Genomic DNA, 10,284 nt, shown 5'->3' on the forward strand with positions numbered 1-10,284 from the left:
AACACACACACACACACACACACACACACACACACACACACACACACACACACTCCTGGCCCAGGTGATGTCTCTATCCTTGAAGAAAAATACCAGGCAGTTGTGGCCTGGTGCAAGGTGGCATAGGCCTCTGGTCCTAGCCACGCAGGGGGCCTGAGATTGGAGAGCCACAGTTCAAAGCCGTCCCTAGCAGGAAAACCCAGAGACTCTCATCAGCAATGAATCAGAGAAATGCCGGATGTGGAGGTGTGGCCCCAGGGATAAAGCTAAGGGGTGGTGTCCAGGCCCCGAGTTCAAGCCCAGTTCTGTCCCCACCAACGAAGCAACCCGAAGGGAGGGAGGGAGGGGGCACAGAAGGAAGGGAGGAAGGGAGGGAGGGCGCGGAGGAGGCCTGGCTTCCCGCAGCGGGCTGCTGGAAGTTTCCAAGTTCCCCCAGCTTCCCCTCCGCACTCTCCCCGCCCCTGGGCCGGGGACCCCCGGGCCGGCCCGGCGCCCCCAGGCCTCTCCAAGCGGCTCCCGCGCGCGGAGGTCCCGGGACTCCGCTGTCCCCCGGCACCCACCGCCTCTCCTTCCCCGGGTGGGTGGGTGGGTGGGTGGGGGCCCAGCCAGGCGAGGCGGCCGGGGCGAGGCCTGGGCCCCCGGGAGAACAAAGCGAGCATTAGGATATCAGTGGGCCTCGCACCCACCGACGCTGCGCTCAACGATTTTGTTTTCACGGCTGAGGGGGCTTTTTTTTTTCCAATGTAAATCAAGCGCTTTAGTTATTAAGGCCTAACACTAATCTCCGACAACCTTGACAGAATGTGGCCGGGCGCGCGGCCCTCTTCGCACCTGCAGTCTGAATAGGGCCCCTTGTCCCGGGGTTACGCTTGTCGCCCGGCCGCGGAGGGGGGACTGAATAACCCCAGCTTTGTGAACACCCGTGCGCGCTCTTCCTCCCGCCTTTGATCACACAAAATGTCTTCTAATTTGTCCCCCTTTTTCATTGTAACAACGTTTTCAAGGCCCTTTCTATTTTTCTCCCCCACCCCAACCCAAACCACATTTTTATAAAGAACATAAATCGCCCCCCCCCGAAAACAAAAGGGGCGCGCGCCCCCCAGGCCAACTGGAGCCACGCTGCCTCGGCTTCCACTGCTGCTGCTGCTGCTGCTGCTGCTGCTGTGGAAAGACGGCCGCTTCTCTCCCGGTCTCAGAGAACAGTCTGGAAAGGCCCCGAAGGCCCAGGCTCCAGTTTCAGGCCTGGGGAGGGAGGAGGGAGAAGGCCCGTGGGGAGGGGGAGGGACACTCAGTCTGGGGTGGACTCTGAGGTGGACCATCGGGCTAAGGGGCAGACAGGGTGCCTGCCAGCTGGTGGTTCCCAGACCTGGGGGGGGGGGGAATGCAGTGGGGACCCACATTTCTTTGCCAGACTCCACTCCTGCCCCAGTCACCACACCCCTAAATCCTCCCCCCAAATCCAAACTTCAGGCCTGCATGGCCCTCCATAGCTTTATGGGGGGGGGGCGCCAGGCGTCTCCACCCGCTAAAATCCCACAGGAAAGCTGGATGACCAGTGCTGTTCCACCCAGCACACCTTCTTTTACTGGAACAGGAGTTCATTGAAAGTCTCCCGGGGGTCCGGGTGGGGGTGACACCGACATTTCTGCTGTTGAGCTCTGCTTTGGTGGTGGGATTCGAATGCTCAGGTTGCAGATCAATGAGCGCCCTCCCCCCACAGTCAATCAGACAGACAGACAGACAGACAGACAGACAGACACACACACACACACACACACACACACACACAGAGTTATGTTTGAATTGTCAACTATTGAGCAGTCCCTGGCCAGGACATTTTTCTGTTGGTTTCCTCTTGAGCCCTGCGCCCTGGAACCCGGGAGAACTCCCCGGGGAGCCGGGTGGCTGGACGCCCCTTCCTCCCCACCTCAGCTATTGGGAAGGGCGCGGGCCTCTGTGGAAGGAAAGCAACGGAAGCCGTTGCACACTGGAAGACACTTGGGTGCCACGCCGAGACCCGCACCTCCTTCCACGGAGAAGTCAACATTTGTTTTGTTTGGGGTCCCCCCCATTAAATGGCGTTTAGTTGCCAGTGGGGGAAAAATAATTCTAAGGACCACTTTTTAATTCGATGGGTAGCAACCACAGGGGTCTAAAAGAAAATAAAACGACAGCGATAGACACAAATAACTAAATTACCAAAACGTTCGTATATCGCCCGGCTTCATTAATATGGAGCAGACACCCTAGTTAATCTCCAAAAGCGACGGTTCCCCCTGTAAAATGGCACTCTGGGACGAATTGTACATGAGATCAATCACCGCTAATGCAGGAAGGTTTCCTGCAAGAAAGGGGGGGCCGCGCCTTCACACCTCCAAACAGAAGCTTCTCAGATGGGCGCGGAAGAGCCATCGGCCAGCGCGCCCTCGGGGGGGGGGGGGGGAACTCGGGGAGGAACTCGGGGGGGGGAACTCGGGGGGGATCTCGGGGGGGGGGGGAGAACTCGGGGACGCGGTTTATCATTTCCTGGGTGTCAATGGTCCTGGAGGCCTTTATGTTTATTTTTATTATTTTTTTCCTTCCCTTCTCCTTTGCCTTTTGAAATCATCTGACTGCTGGGAAGGCGGGGAGGGGGGACCCCTGGACACGCGGAGGAGGGGAAGGCAACACCGCGGGAAAGTTTGTGTTTGCATAGACTATAAGTCAGCGTCGGACTCGGAGGAGAGCAGCGCGGCCCTTCCTTTGTTTATTGGTGGCGGGGAGCGCGACGCTGGCTCTCCGGAGGTGGCAAATCCGCAGGTGGCCCCGGGTTCCCCTCCTCGGTGTCCCCGGCCTCTCCACCCCCCCTCCCTCCTCCTGGTCGTCGGGCCAATACAGACCATTTCTATCCTCGCCATCCATGCTTCCACGCATCCTCTCCCTCCCTCCTCGCCTCCAGGGGGAGGGGACCTGTCCCCGCGCGTGTGCGGGGCTCCGCGTGGCCAGGGGCGCCGCGCCCGGCGGCGGAGCGCTGCCCCACGCGGCCTGCCCGCCGCAGTCGTCCGGGGAGACGGCGCTCCAGGCCGGGCACGGGGTCGGGGACTCCTGGGGACCCCGCTTGCTGTTCGCCAGACAAAAGCATATGCAGTCCCTAAACATTCCGGCAAAGACAAAGGCCGCGCGGTGCTCGGATTTAACCCCGGCTCAAACTCGCCCGCCGCCCAGCCCCCTCGCCCGGCCCCGCCGCGGAGGCGCCGGCCCGGCTTCCCACCGGGCCCGGCTTCCCGGCCCAGGCCCCGGGGAGGCGCTGGGCGGCCGGGGTCGGTGTGTGTGGGGGCTGTGCTGGGCCCAGAGGCCGAGCAGAAGGGCGAGCCCGGCCTCCGGAAGGCGCACACAGCTGCCGGTCCGCCCCGTCCCCAGAGGGACAGAGGCCCGGGTCAGCGCCCGCCAAGGGGGCAGAGTGGCACTGTGCGGGAAGATCGGGACGGGGCTCCGTGGGCACGCCTTGACCAGGGCGCGCCGCCCCCTGGCCCTTCCCTCCCCAGCCTCCGGAGGTGCGGCCGTCCACGGGGAGCAGAGCTTGTGCGAGCGGGGCCGTGCGTGGGCCACGGGAAACCAGCGATGGTGCCACACCATCGAGAGCGGGGGCGCAGGCTGGGGTGGTTTTCTTGGCTTGAAGGGACTTGGTGTGGCCTAGGAAGGGGGGTTGGTGGCTCTAAGTCTCCCGTGGGGACAATTCCAGCGACTGTCGGGTGGACGTGACATCGTCTTATAGGTAGCAAGAGGGCCCACTTCAGGCTTGCGTGATGGATGAAGTGGAAAGCTCAGGTGTTTGAAGGAAGGGGGCCGTGAACGCAGAAGAACGGTGCTCTCACCCTCCCCAAAGTTAACACAAACACAGTCAGTCCGGACTGAAGATAAAGTATCTAAATCAAACACCCCAAGGCTGAGAATGGACGCCACAAAATAAATTAATAGGCAGGGGATGGGAGAAGGGATAAAATTGCCCTGAGTTTTTATTGTATGTTTTATTACCTAGCCTTTCCATGTCATTTTCCTGCATGGAATTTTCATTCCTTTTGATAACTACTGCCAAGACTGAAGAATCGGGCTTGGGCTGAGTCACTCAGTGTATGATTTTACTTCTGAAAGCTTGCTCCATTCCGGGCTGTGCAGAAGAGACATGGAGGAGAGAAAATGGGCTTAGAAATTTATTATTTTCTTTTTAAAAAGGAAGATACAATCCTCTTGCATATCTCTCCAAAGAAGTCCTCGCTACTTAGCATGCTGACTCCAGAAAGGGGGGGAGGGCAACAATGGATAATAACTCCAGTTAAAAAAACAAGCAAATTGTTGACAACGAGGTTTAATTTCACTGTTCTAGCAGGGAATATCATTCACTTATTTTTCAATTGCCCCTCAAGATTTTCTTCTTAAGTTTAAATTTTAATGCTCCTCTTCTCTCACCGTACGACACATTTTTTATAAAAAAATAATAGAAGGTTCCCTTTTATGATATGTTTTCAATAGCGGAAGTCTCTGAAGATCTATAATATTATTATTTATCTGAAATTTGTGGCTGTGCGGGCTGTGTACATGCTGTAATTGCTTTAACATCTTTTCATAAATTACATTCAGAAATGTGTCATAGTAAATTACCTTTGTAATAAAATGTAAAAAATGCAAATGGCTGTTGTCTTTATTGCGTTTTAAACCATTGGTTTATCTGCTTTATTTCACTTGTCACTTGCACACTATGTTGGCGGAAGGGTGGCACAGTTGGATAATGGAAAGCCAGGTTCTGTGTGTAATCTTGCAGGCAAGTTCTCGGGGTCATTTCCTCGCATCCCGCAGAAAAGACATTATCCCGCTCGTATTTACATACTTTTCAATATTTGTCAAACAATCATAAATTATAAATTAATGAAATGTTTGACAGTCTTCAGAGATCAGACTAATGAAGACAGCTACCTTTTTTGGTGAGGCGGAGTCTCATCCTGGCAAGTTTAATGGCATTTGGATGCTGGAGTTGTCCCAGGCGTTATTAGATTTTCCCCTCCCTCCCGCTGTCACTCAGATGTCTGAGCAGAAACATCACCTGCTTCAGGTGTGTGGGCTCCTCACCGTCCCCCAGGAAAAGTTCCAAACAAGGACTCCGCAAACTTCAGTTTAAAGAACGCGGGGCAAATTCCGTTTGAAAAGACCACTGGACTTTAAAAAGAAAGCAAACCTGCCTGGTGATTACTTTTTATGAAACACTGCTACCTTTGTGTCACCACCAGGCCGAATTCGATACTTTTCCTACACAAATGAGCAGCTGCTGAGCTATGCGGTAACTTCCAAGCGATTCACAGCAATACAGGAAAGGGGAAAGAGTAGCCATGGCCTAATTTTTTTTTTAAGTTTTATAAATTCTGCTTCCCAGGAGACGTCCAGTGGAACCTACAGCCCCTTGAAGCAAGGAACCCCACAGACCCTCTCCTAAATCAGGCCACCCACGGTCTCGCCCAGCTCCTTCCTGGTCAGACTAGAGATCTCTCTCCCCGAGTGTCGTGGCCCCTGCTGGACCCATGAAGGAAAACTGCAGATGGCCATTCGTCCATCTGTCTCACCAGGGACTGAACCAGGACCGCAAGGAAGCTAAGTCGCCCCATCTCTCGGGATAAGGAGAACTCGATGCTCTCTTGATGACGGATGGCCCCTGTGCTTTTCAATGAGATTATAGGTGATGGATGAAGTTCCATCTCCAGAGGTCAAATGATTCTGTCTGACTTACCATTCTAACAGTGAGGTCCCAATGCATACCAACGGACACTTATTGCCAACCAAGGTGGGAGGGAGAGAGGTTTTGGGGTGTGTGTGGGGGGGGGGGATATCTGACTGCAAACAAAGGGCAAGGAGCCCAGAAAGTGGGGCAGAGAACGCCTCTGCCATCAGTTTTAGGAGCCGGCTTGCACATTTCATCAACCCACAGTAGCACATGCCCCTACCCCCCACCCCGCCCTGTGGGCACAGCTGTCCACCTTGCCAGCAAGTAGTAGAAGAAATTCAAGACGCGGGTGCAGCCTGGAGAGGGTTCTGGGAAGGATGGGGGGCAGTTCACAATCCAGTACATTTAAGGGGAACCAGAAGCGCCTGTCCCCGAGAGAGGGAGGGGAAAGAGAGAGTGGAGAGGGGAACTGAGGAAAAATTCAGGTAGTCACCCCTTCTCCCTCCCCCCATAACACTCTGTAAGAAGTCCTTCTTGTTGGTTTTTTATGCTTTTTAAAATGTTTTTGTTAACCTAGCTTTGAACCCAGGCCGATGTTGTGACCAGATGGATGGCAGGAGTGGGTGGAAGATATTTCCTATTTCCTCAGGGACGGGAATTTCAATACTTAGTCTCTGCTCATATATATATATATATATATATATCAATAAAATGACAGTCCATGAAATATCACAACCAAAATCTATAAAAATGTGGGAAGCAACTTCAAATATTTCCACACATGGACTCCCCACCTCTTTTTTTTTTTTAAATACACAACGGAGAGTTATTAAGTGACTTCTTGGTGAAGCCAGCCAGGTTTCTGCAATCATCGAAAATTGATATGTACCACTAGTAAAGTAATTAGGCTCCATCCGGAAGGGAAGGGGCCCCTCCATTGTTAATCCTCACCCTCTCGCACACCCGGTGACTGCCAACATCCAGTTGCAAATAGCTTAATTAAGCCTTCCACGTGGACTGCACACGTACGGCTCGGGTTGCAAGAGGCGCTGTATCTCAATTTATTGGCACAATTAATGCCCCAGACCCAGCTCAGGTGGAAAGTCCGCTGCCCGATGCCCAAGTTCTCTCTGAGAGATACTGCCCAAGAGAGAAAGCCAAGCACATGTGAGAAATAAAAAGGAGAGCGGGGAAGGAGGGTGGAGTGTGTCTTGGGCAACCTCTGGGTGCGGCGTTGTCACCTACAGTGGAGGCCCTGCAGAGGTGGGGGCACTGGTGTCCTGGACTTCTCTGGACTGGGTACTGTTGGAGGTGGTGGTGGTGTATTTCGGTCCGCCAGAGGAGTCTTCCACCAGTTCACTACATTCTTAAGGGCTGAGTCATTCAGCTGGGAAAAAGTCGGGGCCTCGCAGGTGCTGGGTCTCCCCAGGGCTCCCGCAGTGGAGGTCCCAGCAGCCCCACCTCACCCAGTGCACTCGGTCCAGCGAGGAGTTGGTTCCTCTGAGGTTGAATCACAGGTCACTTCTGATTCAACTCACGGGATTTTTGCCTCTTTACAAATGACCAAGGCGCAAACTTCTGTCAGGGAATCCCCTGTGCCCCGTCTGCCCCAGCTCTTCACCCAGCCGGTCCCCGCGCCTGGGCAGGGGAAGGGGCTGGGAGTGTGGGAGCAGGGCCAGAGCTCAGCCCTTGGTAACATCCCCTCCTTCCCTCTCCTGTTCCTCCCTCTTACTCTTGCTTTCTCCCTCCCCCTCCCTCCGTCCCTTCCTTCCCCCCTCTCCATTTCTGAACTTGAGAGGCCCCGGTAGTTGCTGGATGGGCTTCAGGAGGCCAAACTTTCCATGTGGCAAGTAAGAGGTGGAGGTGTGATTGCGTGGTGGAGTGATTTCAGTTGGTGCGAGGCCCTGGCTCCAATCCCCACACCGAAAAGAGCAGGCTGTGGTGGGAGGGGGAAGGGAGGGGGTGAGTGAGGCTTTCCTCAGGCTCTGTCCAAGTGTCTGGGCACCTCTGGGGAGGGGGGGCGTGAGGTTTTTTTTTTAGCCCTTTCGTACACATTGATTGACAGGTGTCTCTTGGAGCCTCTTTCTCCTACTGCCAGAGCACAGGTAAAGAGGGTGATTTCCACAGCACAGTGGGCCTCTGAGATCTCTTCCCCAGCCTCCTACTTGTCCTGGAGCTTGGAATCTGAGTTTGATCCCCTGCATCCCTACAAAATCCATAAAACTTGAGCAGAAACAAAGATTCAAGGCGTGAGCCCCCAAAGAACAAAATGCTGAGCCTGTCCACCCAGATTGAGAGGCTTCTTTGAGGTGTGGTGGGAGGTAAGCAGCCAGGGTTGGGGGGCACCTCTACAGCTCCCAGAGTGGAAGACACCTGCCCTGGGCCTGACATCGCCGGCAGGGGTTGGAGGATCCAGTGGGGTTAGGTGGATAACCTTGTTAGCTGGACACTTTCCAATTTGGAGAGAAAAGGGAAGGAGGGCTGGGGCTGGATTGGCTGGGACAGGGGTAAGGGATGACAACTGGCAAGCAAGGCATAAACACCTCCAGAATAAAACCAGCCCGTCGCCAGCAGGCCCTCTGTGTAGCCAGTCCTGCGTGCTTTTCTAGGGACACTTAGCACTCACACTTCTGTTTGCAACCATCAGGCTTACAATACCCACACTGGCAATGTCCTCTGGTGTGGCCATTTTACAGATGGGGGCACATAGGGCCGGGATGTGGTGGTTCAAAGCCTGGCTGTGGATCCAGAGGATGGCCTGCCTCAGGCAGGAAGACTGAGGCTCAGGAAGTCTATCTCCTAAAACACAGTCAAGGCAACCTCTCTCCCTCTGTACCTTCATGTCTCCCTGTGGGCCCCAGGCCCAGTTAATTTGGCTGGGGGTGGGAGGGATCAGAGGTGGACCTGTCACCTGCCCCCTTCACCTCATCCTCAATGGCCAGGACACTGGACCGGTGGAAAAGCCTTCCTCCTAGAACAAGGAAACTCATCCAGTAGTCTTGCCCATTCCCATTATCCCATTATCTCTGTAAGGGCCTTGTCCAGTCGTGGGGTAGACTTCCAGTCTCACCGCACCTCTGCCTCATGGGTTTCTGACTCCAACAAGGTGGTTCCCACCAGAGGAGCAATTAACTTCCCAAGTCAGAGGAGCACTGTAGTTCCAGTGTGTGTGTCTTCAGACCCTAAGAAAGTTAAAGGGGCATGAGCCAATACCTGAACCAGCAGTTCATAGCCCTGCTGTTGAAGTTGGATGTGTGTGTGTGCGTGTGTGGGGTCGTTGAGGGTCCCTAGAGCGTGAGTCTGATTTCTCAGGGGGCCATGGCAGGGGAGGGTGTGAATTGGGGAGCCATATTCCTCCTTACAGTCAGAAGTTTCTGCAACATGGATGGCTGGAGAGATCTGAACCTAGAACCTGACAGAGGAGGCCCTGAAGTGAACCTACTTTCCATCTGTGGAGTTAGCTGAGCTCCAGGCTAGGAAAGCTGGATTCTGTTACCAAGGGTGAAAAAATTTTCAAAAAATGAACATTGCAAGACAGATCGAGATCTTAGGAGCAAACTCTGGGATGGAGGATGGAATAGGGGAGCAAAAATGAAAAGGGAAGAAATGAAGGAGGAGAAAGAAGAGGAGGATGGAGGAGAAAGAAGAAAAGGAGAAGGAGGAGGAGGAGGAGGAGGAGGAGGAGGAGGAGGAGGAGGAGGAGGAGGAAGAGGTGATACATGCAGGATTAAATAAACTAAGAGGGAGGCCAGGCTAGGCCTGTGGAATTAAAAATCTGGGTTTTGAAAATGAAGATCGCCCCTCTACCTTTGGCCATCTGGCTGTTTTAAGCTGTGCCCCATGCTGTATGATTTTAGCTGAAAATCTCTTCCGCTGCAGCTTTGCTCTTATTGAATTCATCAAAAGCAAACTTTCCCTGAGTTTTTTTTTAAGAAGGCTAAAATAATACGCCGACCACTGTGACATTCTTTGCTCCTAGGCCATTTTTCATAACGCCGCCGATCCGCTTTTGTGCCTCTGAGGCGACTAAATAGATGAATAACGAGCGGAGTCTGCCCGGAGTAAGCTAAGCTCCCAGCTTTTCTCAGCTCGGAAAAAGTTAACTGAAAATGAGAGTGGCAGGGTCCCCACTGAAAATGAGAGTGGATGGGGCCACACTCCAGACGACTAGTGTGTCTTTTTAAAAGCCACCTACTCCCCACATCTGCACACACACACACACACACACACACACACACACACACACACACACTCACTCGCAGGAGTTGCTCACAAAATCCACATAAACTTTAAGCCCCTGTAGCCTGGCAGGTGGCCATTGAAGTTAAAACTGTGAGACAGAGTGTGTGCCTAGGAAGAAATGGGAAGGAGCCTGACTGGTGGTTTTTTTTTGTTTTGTTTTTTGTTTTTTTTTTCCTTTGATTTTGGTCTTGTTGAGATACTTTTCCCCCTTTTCTTTTCTTTTCCTTGTTACCCTGCATCCGCAGCTAGTTTGAGAGCTTGCTTCTGCCCATGGCAAGACAGAAAATGCTGCCGCAGAAACTAAAGGAAGACACCAAAACAAGTACAAGGACGCCCGAATGTGGTGTGGTGAC

Source organism: Megascapheus bottae, chromosome 32, assembly GCF_031878675.1.
Source record: "Megascapheus bottae isolate mThoBot1 chromosome 32, mThoBot2.hap1, whole genome shotgun sequence".
Classification (NCBI taxonomy): domain Eukaryota; kingdom Metazoa; phylum Chordata; class Mammalia; order Rodentia; family Geomyidae; genus Megascapheus; species Megascapheus bottae.